The following is an 18,885-nucleotide window of genomic DNA, read 5'->3' as shown; positions in this document are numbered from 1 at the left end:
CTAGTTTTACTGCATAACATAATTTTATTATTGCATATTATTCAATGTCACATAAAGAACTGGTGTACAATTTTGATGACGCGGAACAATATGCAACAATCCTTAAGTTAATTTAACAACTAATCAAATATAGGGAATGCGCAGGTTTTAGGCTGCGATTTGTTATTAGCCACTCTTTTTTTTAATTTTTTTGCATAACATTATTGAATGTTACATAAAGAACTGGTGTACAGAGTTAGACAGAGCGGAACAATGTGCAACTATCCTTAAGTTAATTTAACAACTAATCAAATATAGGGAATGCGCTGGTTTTAGGCTGCGAATTGTTATTAGCCACTCCTTTTTCTAGTTTTTCTGCATAACATAATTTTATTATTGCATATTATTCAATGTCACATAAAGAACTGGTGTACAATTTTGATGACGCGGAACAATATGCAACAATCCTTAAGTTAATTTAACAACTAATCAAATATAGGGAATGCGCAGGTTTTGGGCTGCGATTTGTTATTAGCCACTCTTTTTTTTTAATTTTTTTGCATAACATTATTGAATGTTACATAAAGAACTGGTGTACAGAGTTAGACAGAGCGGAACAATATGCAACTATTCTTAAGTTAATTTAACAACTAATCAAATATAGGGAATGCGCATGTTTTAGGCTGCGAATTGTTATTAGCCACTCCTTCTTTTAATTTTTTTGCATAACATTATTTTATTATTGATTATTATTGAATGTCACATATAGAACTGGTGTACAAAATTTGATAGGGCGGATCGATACACAACTATGCGACTATCCTTAAGTTAATTTAGCAACTAATCAAATATAGGGAATGCGCAGGTTTTAGGCTGCGAATTGTTATTAGCCACTCCTTGTTTAATTTTTTTGGATAACATTATTTAATTATTGAATATTATTGAATGTCACATAAAGAACTGGTGTACAATTTTGATGACGCGAATCGATATGCAACTATCCTTAAGTTAATTTAACAACTAATCAAATATAGGGAATGCGCAGGTTTTAGGCTGCGATTTGTTATTAGCCACTCTTTTTTTTAATTTTTTTGCATAACATTATTGAATGTTACATAAAGAACTGGTGTACAGAGTTAGACAGAGCGGAACAATGTGCAACTATCCTTAAGTTAATTTAACAACTAATCAAATATAGGGAATGCGCTGGTTTTAAGCTGCGAATTGTTATTAGCCACTCCTTGTTTAATTTTTTTGGATAACTTTATTTAATTATTGAATATTATTGAATGTCACATATAGAACTGGTGTACAAAATTTGATAGGGCGGATCGATACACAACTATGCAACTATCCTTTAGTTAATTCAGCAACTAATCAAATATAGGGAACGCGCAGGTTTTAGGCTGCGATTTGTTATAGCCACTCTTTTTTTTAATTTTTTTGCATAACATTATTGAATGTTACATAAAGAACTGGTGTACAGAGTTAGAGAGAGCGGAACAATATGCAACAATTCTTAAGTTAATTTAACAACTAATCAAATATAGGGAATGCGCTGGTTTTAGGCTGCGAATTGTTATTAGCCACTCCTTTTTCTAGTTTTTCTGCATAACATAATTTTATTATTGCATATTATTCAATGTCACATAAAGAACTGGTGTACAATTTTGATGACGCGGAACAATATGCAACAATCCTTAAGTTAATTTAACAACTAATCAAATATAGGGAATGCGCAGGTTTTAGGCTGCGATTTGTTATTAGCCACTCTTTTTTTTAATTTTTTTGCATAACATTATTGAATGTTACATTAAGAACTGGTGTACAGAGTTAGAGAGAGCGGAACAATATGCAACTATCCTTAAGTTAATTTAACAACTAATCAAATATAGGGAATGCGCTGGTTTTAGGCTGCGAATTGTTATTAGCCACTCCTTTTTCTAGTTTTTCTGCATAACATAATTTTATTATTGCATATTATTCAATGTCACATAAAGAACTGGTGTACAATTTTGATGACGCGGAACAATATGCAACAATCCTTAAGTTAATTTAACAACTAATCAAATATAGGGAATGCGCAGGTTTTGGGCTGCGATTTGTTATTAGCCACTCTTTTTTTTAATTTTTTTGCATAACATTATTGAATGTTACATAAAGAACTGGTGTACAGAGTTAGACAGAGCGGAACAATATGCAACTATTCTTAAGTTAATTTAACAACTAATCAAATATAGGGAATGCGCATGTTTTAGGCTGCGAATTGTTATTAGCCACTCCTTCTTTTAATTTTTTTGCATAACATTATTTTATTATTGATTATTATTGAATGTCACATATAGAACTGGTGTACAAAATTTGATAGGGCGGATCGATACACAACTATGCAACTATCCTTAAGTTAATTTAGCAACTAATCAAATATAGGGAATGCGCAGGTTTTAGGCTGCGAATTGTTATTAGCCACTCCTTGTTTAATTTTTTTGGATAACATTATTTAATTATTGAATATTATTGAATGTCACATAAAGAACTGGTGTACAATTTTGATGACGCGAATCGATATGCAACTATCCTTAAGTTAATTTAACAACTAATCGAATATAGGGAATGCGCAGGTTTTAGGCTGCGATTTGTTATTAGCCACTCTTTTTTTTAATTTTTTTGCATAACATTATTGAATGTTACATAAAGAACTGGTGTACAGAGTTAGACAGAGCGGAACAATGTGCAACTATCCTTAAGTTAATTTAACAACTAATCAAATATAGGGAATGCGCTGGTTTTAAGCTGCGAATTGTTATTAGCCACTCCTTGTTTAATTTTTTTGGATAACTTTATTTAATTATTGAATATTATTGAATGTCACATATAGAACTGGTGTACAAAATTTGATAGGGCGGATCGATACACAACTATGCAACTATCCTTTAGTTAATTCAGCAACTAATCAAATATAGGGAACGCGCAGGTTTTAGGCTGCGATTTGTTATAGCCACTCTTTTTTTTAATTTTTTTGCATAACATTATTGAATGTTACATAAAGAACTGGTGTACAGAGTTAGAGAGAGCGGAACAATATGCAACAATTCTTAAGTTAATTTAACAACTAATCAAATATAGGGAATGCGCTGGTTTTAGGCTGCGAATTGTTATTAGCCACTCCTTTTTCTAGTTTTTCTGCATAACATAATTTTATTATTGCATATTATTCAATGTCACATAAAGAACTGGTGTACAATTTTGATGACGCGGAACAATGTGCAACTATCCTTAAGTTAATTTAACAACTAATCAAATATAGGGAATGCGCTGGTTTTAGGCTGCGAATTGTTATTAGCCACTCCTTTTTCTAGTTTTACTGCATAACATAATTTTATTATTGCATATTATTCAATGTCACATAAAGAACTGGTGTACAATTTTGATGACGCGGAACAATATGCAACAATCCTTAAGTTAATTTAACAACTAATCAAATATAGGGAATGCGCAGGTTTTAGGCTGCGATTTGTTATAGCCACTCTTTTTTTTAATTTTTTTGCATAACATTATTGAATGTTACATAAAGAACTGGTGTACAGAGTTAGAGAGAGCGGAACAATATGCAACTATTCTTAAGTTAATTTAACAACTAATCAAATATAGGGAATGCGCATGTTTTAGGCTGCGAATTGTTATTAGCCACTCTTTTTTTTAATTTTTTTGCAGAACATTATTTAATTATTGCATATTATTCAATGTCACATAAAGAACTGGTGTACAATTTTGATGACGCGGAACAATATGCAACAATTCTTAAGTTAATTTAACAACTAATCAAATATAGGGAATGCGCAGGTTTTAGGCTGCGAATTGTTATTAGCCACTCCTTCTTTTAATTTTTTTGCATAACATTATTTTATTATTGATTATTATTGAATGTCACATATAGAACTGGTGTACAAAATTTGATAGGGCGGATCGATACACAACTATGCAACTATCCTTTAGTTAATTCAGCAACTAATCAAATATAGGGAACGCGCAGGTTTTAGGCTGCGATTTGTTATAGCCACTCTTTATTTAATTTTTTTGCATAACATTATTGAATGTTACATAAAGAACTGGTGTACAGAGTTAGAGAGAGCGGAACAATATGCAACAATTCTTAAGTTAATTTAACAACTAATCAAATATAGGGAATGCGCTGGTTTTAGGCTGCGAATTGTTATTAGCCACTCCTTTTTCTAGTTTTTCTGCATAACATAATTTTATTATTGCATATTATTCAATGTCACATAAAGAACTGGTGTACAATTTTGATGACGCGGAACAATATGCAACAATCCTTAAGTTAATTTAACAACTAATCAAATATAGGGAATGCGCAGGTTTTAGGCTGCGATTTGTTATTAGCCACTCTTTTTTTTAATTTTTTTGGATAACTTTATTTAATTATTGAATATTATTGAATGTCACATATAGAACTGGTGTACAAAATTTGATAGGGCGGATCGATACACAACTATGCAACTATCCTTTAGTTAATTCAGCAACTAATCAAATATAGGGAACGCGCAGGTTTTAGGCTGCGATTTGTTATAGCCACTCTTTTTTTTAATTTTTTTGCATAACATTATTGAATGTTACATAAAGAACTGGTGTACAGAGTTAGAGAGAGCGGAACAATATGCAACAATTCTTAAGTTAATTTAACAACTAATCAAATATAGGGAATGCGCTGGTTTTAGGCTGCGAATTGTTATTAGCCACTCCTTTTTCTAGTTTTTCTGCATAACATAATTTTATTATTGCATATTATTCAATGTCACATAAAGAACTGGTGTACAATTTTGATGACGCGGAACAATATGCAACAATCCTTAAGTTAATTTAACAACTAATCAAATATAGGGAATGCGCAGGTTTTAGGCTGCGATTTGTTATTAGCGACTCTTTTTTTTAATTTTTTTGCATAACATTATTGAATGTTACATAAAGAACTGGTGTACAGAGTTAGAGAGAGCGGAACAATATGCAACTATCCTTAAGTTAATTTAACAACTAATCAAATATAGGGAATGCGCTGGTTTTAGGCTGCGAATTGTTATTAGCCACTCCTTTTTCTAGTTTTTCTGCATAACATAATTTTATTATTGCATATTATTCAATGTCACATAAAGAACTGGTGTACAATTTTGATGACGCGGAACAATATGCAACAATCCTTAAGTTAATTTAACAACTAATCAAATATAGGGAATGCGCAGGTTTTAGGCTGCGATTTATTATTAGCCACTCTTTTTTTTAATTTTTTTGCATAACATTATTGAATGTTACATAAAGAACTGGTGTACAGAGTTAGACAGAGCGGAACAATGTGCAACTATCCTTAAGTTAATTTAACAACTAATCAAATATAGGGAATGCGCTGGTTTTAGGCTGCGAATTGTTATTAGCCACTCCTTTTTCTAGTTTTACTGCATAACATAATTTTATTATTGCATATTATTCAATGTCACATAAAGAACTGGTGTACAATTTTGATGACGCGGAACAATATGCAACAATCCTTAAGTTAATTTAACAACTAATCAAATATAGGGAATGCGCTGGTTTTAGCCTGCGAATTGTTATTAGCCACTCCTTTTTCTAGTTTTACTGCATAACATAATTTTATTATTGCATATTATTCAATGTCACATAAAGAACTGGTGTACAATTTTGATGACGCGGAACAATATGCAACAATCCTTAAGTTAATTTAACAACTAATCAAATATAACGAATGCGCAGGTTTTAGGCTGCGATTTGTTATAGCCACTCTTTTTTTTAATTTTTTTGCATAACATTATTGAATGTTACATAAAGAACTGGTGTACAGAGTTAGAGAGAGCGGAACAATATGCAACAATCCTTAAGTTAATTTAACAACTAATCAAATATAGGGAATGCGCATGTTTTAGGCTGCGAATTGTTATTAGCCACTCTTTTTTTTAATTTTTTTGCAGAACATTATTTAATTATTGCATATTATTCAATGTCACATAAAGAACTGGTGTACAATTTTGATGACGCGGAACAATATGCAACAATTCTTAAGTTAATTTAACAACTAATCAAATATAGGGAATGCGCAGGTTTTAGGCTGCGAATTATTATTAGCCACTCCTTCTTTTAATTTTTTTGCATAACATTATTTTATTATTGATTATTATTGAATGTCACATATAGAACTGGTGTACAAAATTTGATAGGGCGGATCGATACACAACTATGCAACTATCCTTAAGTTAATTTAGCAACTAATCAAATATAGGGAATGCGCAGGTTTTAGGCTGCGAATTGTTATTAGCCACTCCTTGTTTAATTTTTTTGGATAACTTTATTTAATTATTGATATATTATTGAATGTCACATAAAGAACTGGTGTACAATTTTGATGACGCGGAACAATATGCAACAATCCTTAAGTTAATTTAACAACTAATCAAATATAGGGAATGCGCAGGTTTTAGGCTGCGATTTGTTATAGCCACTCTTTTTTTTAATTTTTTTGCATAACATTATTGAATGTTACATAAAGAACTGGTGTACAGAGTTAGAGAGAGCGGAACAATATGCAACAATTCTTAAGTTAATTTAACAACTAATCAAATATAGGGAATGCGCAGGTTTTAGGCTGCGAATTGTTATTAGCCACTCCTTCTTTTAATTTTTTTGCATAACATTATTTTATTATTGATTATTATTGAATGTCACATATAGAACTGCTGTACAAAATTTGATAGGGCGGATCGATACACAACTATGCAACTATCCTTAAGTTAATTTAGCAACTAATCAAATATAGGGAATGCGCAGGTTTTAGGCTGCGAATTGTTATTAGCCACTCCTTGTTCAATTTTTTTGGATAACTTTATTTAATTATTGAATATTATTGAATGTCACATAAAGAACTGGTGTACAATTTTGATGACGCGGAACAATATGCAAGTATTCTTAAGTTAATTTAACAACTAATCAAATATAGGGAATGCGCTGGTTTTAGGCTGCGAATTGTTATTAGCCACTCCTTTTTCTAGTTTTTCTGCATAACATAATTTTATTATTGCATATTATTCAATGTCACATAAAGAACTGGTGTACAATTTTGATGACGCGGAACAATATGCAACAATCCTTAAGTTAATTTAACAACTAATCAAATATAGGGAATGCGCAGGTTTTGGGCTGCGATTTGTTATTAGCCACTCTTTTTTTTAATTTTTTTGCATAACATTATTGAATGTTACATAAAGAACTGGTGTACAGAGTTAGACAGAGCGGAACAATGTGCAACTATCCTTAAGTTAATTTAACAACTAATCAAATATAGGGAATGCGCTGGTTTTAGGCTGCGAATTGTTATTAGCCACTCCTTTTTCTAGTTTTACTGCATAACATAATTTTATTATTGCATATTATTCAATGTCACATAAAGAACTGGTGTACAATTTTGATGACGCGGAACAATATGCAACAATCCTTAAGTTAATTTAACAACTAATCAAATATAGGGAATGCGCTGGTTTTAGCCTGCGAATTGTTATTAGCCACTCCTTTTTCTAGTTTTACTGCATAACATAATTTTATTATTGCATATTATTCAATGTCACATAAAGAACTGGTGTACAATTTTGATGACGCGGAACAATATGCAACAATCCTTAAGTTAATTTAACAACTAATCAAATATAGGGAATGCGCAGGTTTTGGGCTGCGATTTGTTATTAGCCACTCTTTTTTTTAATTTTTTTGCATAACATTATTGAATGTTACATAAAGAACTGGTGTACAGAGTTAGAGAGAGCGGAACAATATGCAACAATCCTTAAGTTAATTTAACAACTAATCAAATATAGGGAATGCGCATGTTTTAGGCTGCGAATTGTTATTAGCCACTCTTTTTTTTAATTTTTTTGCAGAACATTATTTAATTATTGCATATTATTCAATGTCACATAAAGAACTGGTGTACAATTTTGATGACGCGGAACAATATGCAACAATTCTTAAGTTAATTTAACAACTAATCAAATATAGGGAATGCGCAGGTTTTAGGCTGCGAATTGTTATTAGCCACTCCTTCTTTTAATTTTTTTGCATAACATTATTTTATTATTGATTATTATTGAATGTCACATATAGAACTGGTGTACAAAATTTGATAGGGCGGATCGATACACAACTATGCAACTATCCTTAAGTTAATTTAGCAACTAATCAAATATAGGGAATGCGCAGGTTTTAGGCTGCGAATTGTTATTAGCCACTCCTTGTTTAATTTTTTTGGATAACTTTATTTAATTATTGAATATTATTGAATGTCACATAAAGAACTGGTGTACAATTTTGACGACGCGAATCGATATGCAACTATCCTTTAGTTAATTCAGCAACTAATCAAATATAGGGAACGCGCAGGTTTTAGGCTGCGATTTGTTATTAGCCACTCTTTTTTTTAATTATTTGCATAACATTATTGAATGTTACATAAAGAACTGGTGTACAGAGTTAGAGAGAGCGGAACAATATGCAACAATTCTTAAGTTAATTTAACAACTAATCAAATATAGGGAATGCGCTGGTTTTAGGCTGCGAATTGTTATTAGCCACTCCTTTTTCTAGTTTTTCTGCATAACATAATTTTATTATTGCATATTATTCAATGTCACATAAAGAACTGGTGTACAATTTTGATGACGTGGAACAATATGCAACAATCCTTAAGTTAATTTAACAACTAATCAAATATAGGGAATGCGCAGGTTTTGGGCTGCGAATTGTTATTAGCCACTCCTTTTTCTAGTTTTTCTGCATAACATAATTTTATTATTGCATATTATTCAATGTCACATAAAGAACTGGTGTACAATTTTGATGACGCGGAACAATATGCAACAATCCTTAAGTTAATTTAACAACTAATCAAATATAGGGAATGCGCAGGTTTTGGGCTGCGATTTGTTATTAGCCACTCTTTTTTTTAATTTTTTTGCATAACATTATTGAATGTTACATAAAGAACTGGTGTACAGAGTTAGACAGAGCGGAACAATATGCAACTATTCTTAAGTTAATTTAACAACTAATCAAATATAGGGAATGCGCATGTTTTAGGCTGCGAATTGTTATTAGCCACTCCTTCTTTTAATTTTTTTGCATAACATTATTTTATTATTGATTATTATTGAATGTCACATATAGAACTGGTGTACAAAATTTGATAGGGCGGATCGATACACAACTATGCAACTATCCTTAAGTTAATTTAGCAACTAATCAAATATAGGGAATGCGCAGGTTTTAGGCTGCGAATTGTTATTAGCCACTCCTTGTTTAATTTTTTTGGATAACATTATTTAATTATTGAATATTATTGAATGTCACATAAAGAACTGGTGTACAATTTTGATGACGCGAATCGATATGCAACTATCCTTAAGTTAATTTAACAACTAATCAAATATAGGGAATGCGCAGGTTTTGGGCTGCGATTTGTTATTAGCCACTCTTTTTTTTAATTTTTTTGCATAACATTATTGAATGTTACATAAAGAACTGGTGTACAGAGTTAGACAGAGCGGAACAATATGCAACTATTCTTAAGTTAATTTAACAACTAATCAAATATAGGGAATGCGCATGTTTTAGGCTGCGAATTGTTATTAGCCACTCCTTCTTTTAATTTTTTTGCATAACATTATTTTATTATTGATTATTATTGAATGTCACATATAGAACTGGTGTACAAAATTTGATAGGGCGGATCGATACACAACTATGCAACTATCCTTAAGTTAATTTAGCAACTAATCAAATATAGGGAATGCGCAGGTTTTAGGCTGCGAATTGTTATTAGCCACTCCTTGTTTAATTTTTTTGGATAACTTTATTTAATTATTGAATATTTTTGAATGTCACATAAAGAACTGGTGTACAATTTTGATGACGCGGAACAATATGCAACAATACTTAAGTTAATTCAGCAACTAATCAAATATAGGGAACGCGCAGGTTTTAGGCTGCGATTTGTTATAGCCACTCCTTGTTTAATTTTTTTGGATAACTTTATTTAATTATTGAATATTATTGAATGTCACATAAAGAACTGGTGTACAATTTTGATGACGCGAATCGATATGCAACTATCCTTTAGTTAATTCAGCAACTAATCAAATATAGGGAACGCGCAGGTTTTAGGCTGCGATTTGTTATAGCCACTCTTTTTTTTAATTTTTTTGCATAACATTATTGAATGTTACATAAAGAACTGGTGTACAGAGTTAGAGAGAGCGGAACAATATGCAACAATTCTTAAGTTAATTTAACAACTAATCAAATATAGGGAATGCGCTGGTTTTAGGCTGCGAATTGTTATTAGCCACTCCTTTTTCTAGTTTTTCTGCATAACATAATTTTATTATTGCATATTATTCAATGTCACATAAAGAACTGGTGTACAATTTTGATGACGCGGAACAATATGCAACAATCCTTAAGTTAATTTAACAACTAATCAAATATAGGGAATGCGCAGGTTTTAGGCTGCGATTTGTTATTAGCCACTCTTTTTTTTAATTTTTTTGCATAACATTATTGAATGTTACATAAAGAACTGGTGTACAGAGTTAGAGAGAGCGGAACAATATGCAACAATTCTTAAGTTAATTTAACAACTAATCAAATATAGGGAATGCGCTGGTTTTAGGCTGCGAATTGTTATTAGCCACTCCTTTTTCTAGTTTTTCTGCATAACATAATTTTATTATTGCATATTATTCAATGTCACATAAAGAACTGGTGTACAATTTTGATGACGCGGAACAATATGCAACAATCCTTAAGTTAATTTAACAACTAATCAAATATAGGGAATGCGCAGGTTTTAGGCTGCGATTTGTTATTAGCCACTCTTTTTTTTAATTTTTTTGCATAACATTATTGAATGTTACATAAAGAACTGGTGTACAGAGTTAGAGAGAGCGGAACAATATGCAACAATTCTTAAGTTAATTTAACAACTAATCAAATATAGGGAATGCGCAGGTTTTAGGCTGCGAATTGTTATTAGCCACTCCTTCTTTTAATTTTTTTGCATAACATTATTTTATTATTGATTATTATTGAATGTCACATATAGAACTGCTGTACAAAATTTGATAGGGCGGATCGATACACAACTATGCAACTATCCTTAAGTTAATTTAGCAACTAATCAAATATAGGGAATGCGCAGGTTTTAGGCTGCGAATTGTTATTAGCCACTCCTTGTTCAATTTTTTTGGATAACTTTATTTAATTATTGAATATTATTGAATGTCACATAAAGAACTGGTGTACAATTTTGATGACGCGGAACAATATGCAAGTATTCTTAAGTTAATTTAACAACTAATCAAATATAGGGAATGCGCTGGTTTTAGGCTGCGAATTGTTATTAGCCACTCCTTTTTCTAGTTTTTCTGCATAACATAATTTTATTATTGCATATTATTCAATGTCACATAAAGAACTGGTGTACAATTTTGATGACGCGGAACAATATGCAACAATCCTTAAGTTAATTTAACAACTAATCAAATATAGGGAATGCGCAGGTTTTGGGCTGCGATTTGTTATTAGCCACTCTTTTTTTTAATTTTTTTGCATAACATTATTGAATGTTACATAAAGAACTGGTGTACAGAGTTAGACAGAGCGGAACAATGTGCAACTATCCTTAAGTTAATTTAACAACTAATCAAATATAGGGAATGCGCTGGTTTTAGGCTGCGAATTGTTATTAGCCACTCCTTTTTCTAGTTTTACTGCATAACATAATTTTATTATTGCATATTATTCAATGTCACATAAAGAACTGGTGTACAATTTTGATGACGCGGAACAATATGCAACAATCCTTAAGTTAATTTAACAACTAATCAAATATAGGGAATGCGCTGGTTTTAGCCTGCGAATTGTTATTAGCCACTCCTTTTTCTAGTTTTACTGCATAACATAATTTTATTATTGCATATTATTCAATGTCACATAAAGAACTGGTGTACAATTTTGATGACGCGGAACAATATGCAACAATCCTTAAGTTAATTTAACAACTAATCAAATATAGGGAATGCGCAGGTTTTGGGCTGCGATTTGTTATTAGCCACTCTTTTTTTTAATTTTTTTGCATAACATTATTGAATGTTACATAAAGAACTGGTGTACAGAGTTAGAGAGAGCGGAACAATATGCAACAATCCTTAAGTTAATTTAACAACTAATCAAATATAGGGAATGCGCATGTTTTAGGCTGCGAATTGTTATTAGCCACTCTTTTTTTTAATTTTTTTGCAGAACATTATTTAATTATTGCATATTATTCAATGTCACATAAAGAACTGGTGTACAATTTTGATGACGCGGAACAATATGCAACAATTCTTAAGTTAATTTAACAACTAATCAAATATAGGGAATGCGCAGGTTTTAGGCTGCGAATTGTTATTAGCCACTCCTTCTTTTAATTTTTTTGCATAACATTATTTTATTATTGATTATTATTGAATGTCACATATAGAACTGGTGTACAAAATTTGATAGGGCGGATCGATACACAACTATGCAACTATCCTTAAGTTAATTTAGCAACTAATCAAATATAGGGAATGCGCAGGTTTTAGGCTGCGAATTGTTATTAGCCACTCCTTGTTTAATTTTTTTGGATAACTTTATTTAATTATTGAATATTATTGAATGTCACATAAAGAACTGGTGTACAATTTTGACGACGCGAATCGATATGCAACTATCCTTTAGTTAATTCAGCAACTAATCAAATATAGGGAACGCGCAGGTTTTAGGCTGCGATTTGTTATTAGCCACTCTTTTTTTTAATTATTTGCATAACATTATTGAATGTTACATAAAGAACTGGTGTACAGAGTTAGAGAGAGCGGAACAATATGCAACAATTCTTAAGTTAATTTAACAACTAATCAAATATAGGGAATGCGCTGGTTTTAGGCTGCGAATTGTTATTAGCCACTCCTTTTTCTAGTTTTTCTGCATAACATAATTTTATTATTGCATATTATTCAATGTCACATAAAGAACTGGTGTACAATTTTGATGACGTGGAACAATATGCAACAATCCTTAAGTTAATTTAACAACTAATCAAATATAGGGAATGCGCAGGTTTTGGGCTGCGAATTGTTATTAGCCACTCCTTTTTCTAGTTTTTCTGCATAACATAATTTTATTATTGCATATTATTCAATGTCACATAAAGAACTGGTGTACAATTTTGATGACGCGGAACAATATGCAACAATCCTTAAGTTAATTTAACAACTAATCAAATATAGGGAATGCGCAGGTTTTGGGCTGCGATTTGTTATTAGCCACTCTTTTTTTTAATTTTTTTGCATAACATTATTGAATGTTACATAAAGAACTGGTGTACAGAGTTAGACAGAGCGGAACAATATGCAACTATTCTTAAGTTAATTTAACAACTAATCAAATATAGGGAATGCGCATGTTTTAGGCTGCGAATTGTTATTAGCCACTCCTTCTTTTAATTTTTTTGCATAACATTATTTTATTATTGATTATTATTGAATGTCACATATAGAACTGGTGTACAAAATTTGATAGGGCGGATCGATACACAACTATGCAACTATCCTTAAGTTAATTTAGCAACTAATCAAATATAGGGAATGCGCAGGTTTTAGGCTGCGAATTGTTATTAGCCACTCCTTGTTTAATTTTTTTGGATAACATTATTTAATTATTGAATATTATTGAATGTCACATAAAGAACTGGTGTACAATTTTGATGACGCGAATCGATATGCAACTATCCTTAAGTTAATTTAACAACTAATCAAATATAGGGAATGCGCAGGTTTTGGGCTGCGATTTGTTATTAGCCACTCTTTTTTTTAATTTTTTTGCATAACATTATTGAATGTTACATAAAGAACTGGTGTACAGAGTTAGACAGAGCGGAACAATATGCAACTATTCTTAAGTTAATTTAACAACTAATCAAATATAGGGAATGCGCATGTTTTAGGCTGCGAATTGTTATTAGCCACTCCTTCTTTTAATTTTTTTGCATAACATTATTTTATTATTGATTATTATTGAATGTCACATATAGAACTGGTGTACAAAATTTGATAGGGCGGATCGATACACAACTATGCAACTATCCTTAAGTTAATTTAGCAACTAATCAAATATAGGGAATGCGCAGGTTTTAGGCTGCGAATTGTTATTAGCCACTCCTTGTTTAATTTTTTTGGATAACTTTATTTAATTATTGAATATTTTTGAATGTCACATAAAGAACTGGTGTACAATTTTGATGACGCGGAACAATATGCAACAATACTTAAGTTAATTCAGCAACTAATCAAATATAGGGAACGCGCAGGTTTTAGGCTGCGATTTGTTATAGCCACTCCTTGTTTAATTTTTTTGGATAACTTTATTTAATTATTGAATATTATTGAATGTCACATAAAGAACTGGTGTACAATTTTGATGACGCGAATCGATATGCAACTATCCTTTAGTTAATTCAGCAACTAATCAAATATAGGGAACGCGCAGGTTTTAGGCTGCGATTTGTTATAGCCACTCTTTTTTTTAATTTTTTTGCATAACATTATTGAATGTTACATAAAGAACTGGTGTACAGAGTTAGAGAGAGCGGAACAATATGCAACAATTCTTAAGTTAATTTAACAACTAATCAAATATAGGGAATGCGCTGGTTTTAGGCTGCGAATTGTTATTAGCCACTCCTTTTTCTAGTTTTTCTGCATAACATAATTTTATTATTGCATATTATTCAATGTCACATAAAGAACTGGTGTACAATTTTGATGACGCGGAACAATATGCAACAATCCTTAAGTTAATTTAACAACTAATCAAATATAGGGAATGCGCAGGTTTTAGGCTGCGATTTGTTATTAGCCACTCTTTTTTTTAATTTTTTTGCATAACATTATTGAATGTTACATAAAGAACTGGTGTACAGAGTTAGAGAGAGCGGAACAATATGCAACAATTCTTAAGTTAATTTAACAACTAATCAAATATAGGGAATGCGCTGGTTTTAGGCTGCGAATTGTTATTAGCCACTCCTTTTTCTAGTTTTTCTGCATAACATAATTTTATTATTGCATATTATTCAATGTCACATAAAGAACTGGTGTACAATTTTGATGACGCGGAACAATATGCAACAATCCTTAAGTTAATTTAACAACTAATCAAATATAGGGAATGCGCAGGTTTTAGGCTGCGATTTATTATTAGCCACTCTTTTTTTTAATTTTTTTGCATAACATTATTGAATGTTACATAAAGAACTGGTGTACAGAGTTAGACAGAGCGGAACAATGTGCAACTATCCTTAAGTTAATTTAACAACTAATCAAATATAGGGAATGCGCTGGTTTTAGGCTGCGAATTGTTATTAGCCACTCCTTTTTCTAGTTTTACTGCATAACATAATTTTATTATTGCATATTATTCAATGTCACATAAAGAACTGGTGTACAATTTTGATGACGCGGAACAATATGCAACAATCCTTAAGTTAATTTAACAACTAATCAAATATAGGGAATGCGCTGGTTTTAGCCTGCGAATTGTTATTAGCCACTCCTTTTTCTAGTTTTACTGCATAACATAATTTTATTATTGCATATTATTCAATGTCACATAAAGAACTGGTGTACAATTTTGATGACGCGGAACAATATGCAACAATCCTTAAGTTAATTTAACAACTAATCAAATATAACGAATGCGCAGGTTTTAGGCTGCGATTTGTTATAGCCACTCTTTTTTTTAATTTTTTTGCATAACATTATTGAATGTTACATAAAGAACTGGTGTACAGAGTTAGAGAGAGCGGAACAATATGCAACAATCCTTAAGTTAATTTAACAACTAATCAAATATAGGGAATGCGCATGTTTTAGGCTGCGAATTGTTATTAGCCACTCTTTTTTTTAATTTTTTTGCAGAACATTATTTAATTATTGCATATTATTCAATGTCACATAAAGAACTGGTGTACAATTTTGATGACGCGGAACAATATGCAACAATCCTTAAGTTAATTTAACAACTAATCAAATATAACGAATGCGCAGGTTTTAGGCTGCGATTTGTTATAGCCACTCTTTTTTTTAATTTTTTTGCATAACATTATTGAATGTTACATAAAGAACTGGTGTACAGAGTTAGAGAGAGCGGAACAATATGCAACAATCCTTAAGTTAATTTAACAACTAATCAAATATAGGGAATGCGCAGGTTTTAGGCTGCGAATTATTATTAGCCACTCCTTCTTTTAATTTTTTTGCATAACATTATTTTATTATTGATTATTATTGAATGTCACATATAGAACTGGTGTACAAAATTTGATAGGGCGGATCGATACACAACTATGCAACTATCCTTAAGTTAATTTAGCAACTAATCAAATATAGGGAATGCGCAGGTTTTAGGCTGCGAATTGTTATTAGCCACTCCTTGTTTAATTTTTTTGGATAACTTTATTTAATTATTGATATATTATTGAATGTCACATAAAGAACTGGTGTACAATTTTGATGACGCGGAACAATATGCAACAATCCTTAAGTTAATTTAACAACTAATCAAATATAGGGAATGCGCAGGTTTTAGGCTGCGATTTGTTATAGCCACTCTTTTTTTTAATTTTTTTGCATAACATTATTGAATGTTACATAAAGAACTGGTGTACAGAGTTAGAGAGAGCGGAACAATATGCAACAATTCTTAAGTTAATTTAACAACTAATCAAATATAGGGAATGCGCAGGTTTTAGGCTGCGAATTGTTATTAGCCACTCCTTCTTTTAATTTTTTTGCATAACATTATTTTATTATTGATTATTATTGAATGTCACATATAGAACTGCTGTACAAAATTTGATAGGGCGGATCGATACACAACTATGCAACTATCCTTAAGTTAATTTAGCAACTAATCAAATATAGGGAATGCGCAGGTTTTAGGCTGCGAATTGTTATTAGCCACTCCTTGTTCAATTTTTTTGGATAACTTTATTTAATTATTGAATATTATTGAATGTCACATAAAGAACTGGTGTACAATTTTGATGACGCGGAACAATATGCAAGTATTCTTAAGTTAATTTAACAACTAATCAAATATAGGGAATGCGCTGGTTTTAGGCTGCGAATTGTTATTAGCCACTCCTTTTTCTAGTTTTACTGCATAACATAATTTTATTATTGCATATTATTCAATGTCACATAAAGAACTGGTGTACAATTTTGATGACGCGGAACAATATGCAACAATCCTTAAGTTAATTTAACAACTAATCAAATATAGGGAATGCGCTGGTTTTAGCCTGCGAATTGTTATTAGCCACTCCTTTTTCTAGTTTTACTGCATAACATAATTTTATTATTGCATATTATTCAATGTCACATAAAGAACTGGTGTACAATTTTGATGACGCGGAACAATATGCAACAATCCTTAAGTTAATTTAACAACTAATCAAATATAACGAATGCGCAGGTTTTAGGCTGCGATTTGTTATAGCCACTCTTTTTTTTAATTTTTTTGCATAACATTATTGAATGTTACATAAAGAACTGGTGTACAGAGTTAGAGAGAGCGGAACAATATGCAACAATCCTTAAGTTAATTTAACAACTAATCAAATATAGGGAATGCGCATGTTTTAGGCTGCGAATTGTTATTAGCCACTCTTTTTTTTAATTTTTTTGCAGAACATTATTTAATTATTGCATATTATTCAATGTCACATAAAGAACTGGTGTACAATTTTGATGACGCGGAACAATATGCAACAATCCTTAAGTTAATTTAACAACTAATCAAATATAACGAATGCGCAGGTTTTAGGCTGCGATTTGTTATAGCCACTCTTTTTTTTAATTTTTTTGCATAACATTATTGAATGTTACATAAAGAACTGGTGTACAGAGTTAGAGAGAGCGGAACAATATGCAACAATCCTTAAGTTAATTTAACAACTAATCAAATATAGGGAATGCGCAGGTTTTAGGCTGCGAATTATTATTAGCCACTCCTTCTTTTAATTTTTTTGCATAACATTATTTTATTATTGATTATTATTGAATGTCACATATAGAACTGGTGTACAAAATTTGATAGGGCGGATCGATACACAACTATGCAACTATCCTTAAGTTAATTTAGCAACTAATCAAATATAGGGAATGCGCAGGTTTTAGGCTGCGAATTGTTATTAGCCACTCCTTGTTTAATTTTTTTGGATAACTTTATTTAATTATTGATATATTATTGAATGTCACATAAAGAACTGGTGTACAATTTTGATGACGCGGAACAATATGCAACAATCCTTAAGTTAATTTAACAACTAATCAAATATAGGGAATGCGCAGGTTTTAGGCTGCGATTTGTTATAGCCACTCTTTTTTTTAATTTTTTTGCATAACATTATTGAATGTTACATAAAGAACTGGTGTACAGAGTTAGAGAGAGCGGAACAATATGCAACAATTCTTAAGTTAATTTAACAACTAATCAAATATAGGGAATGCGCAGGTTTTAGGCTGCGAATTGTTATTAGCCACTCCTTCTTTTAATTTTTTTGCATAACATTATTTTATTATTGATTATTATTGAATGTCACATATAGAACTACTGTACAAAATTTGATAGGGCGGATCGATACACAACTATGCAACTATCCTTAAGTTAATTTAGCAACTAATCAAATATAGGGAATGCGCAGGTTTTAGGCTGCGAATTGTTATTAGCCACTCCTTGTTCAATTTTTTT

Source organism: Phymastichus coffea, unplaced genomic scaffold, assembly GCF_024137745.1.
Source record: "Phymastichus coffea isolate CEN01 unplaced genomic scaffold, Cenicafe_Pcof_1.1 PCOF00073, whole genome shotgun sequence".
Classification (NCBI taxonomy): Eukaryota; Metazoa; Arthropoda; class Insecta; order Hymenoptera; family Eulophidae; genus Phymastichus; species Phymastichus coffea.
Note: the sequence above shows the minus strand (reverse complement) of the source record.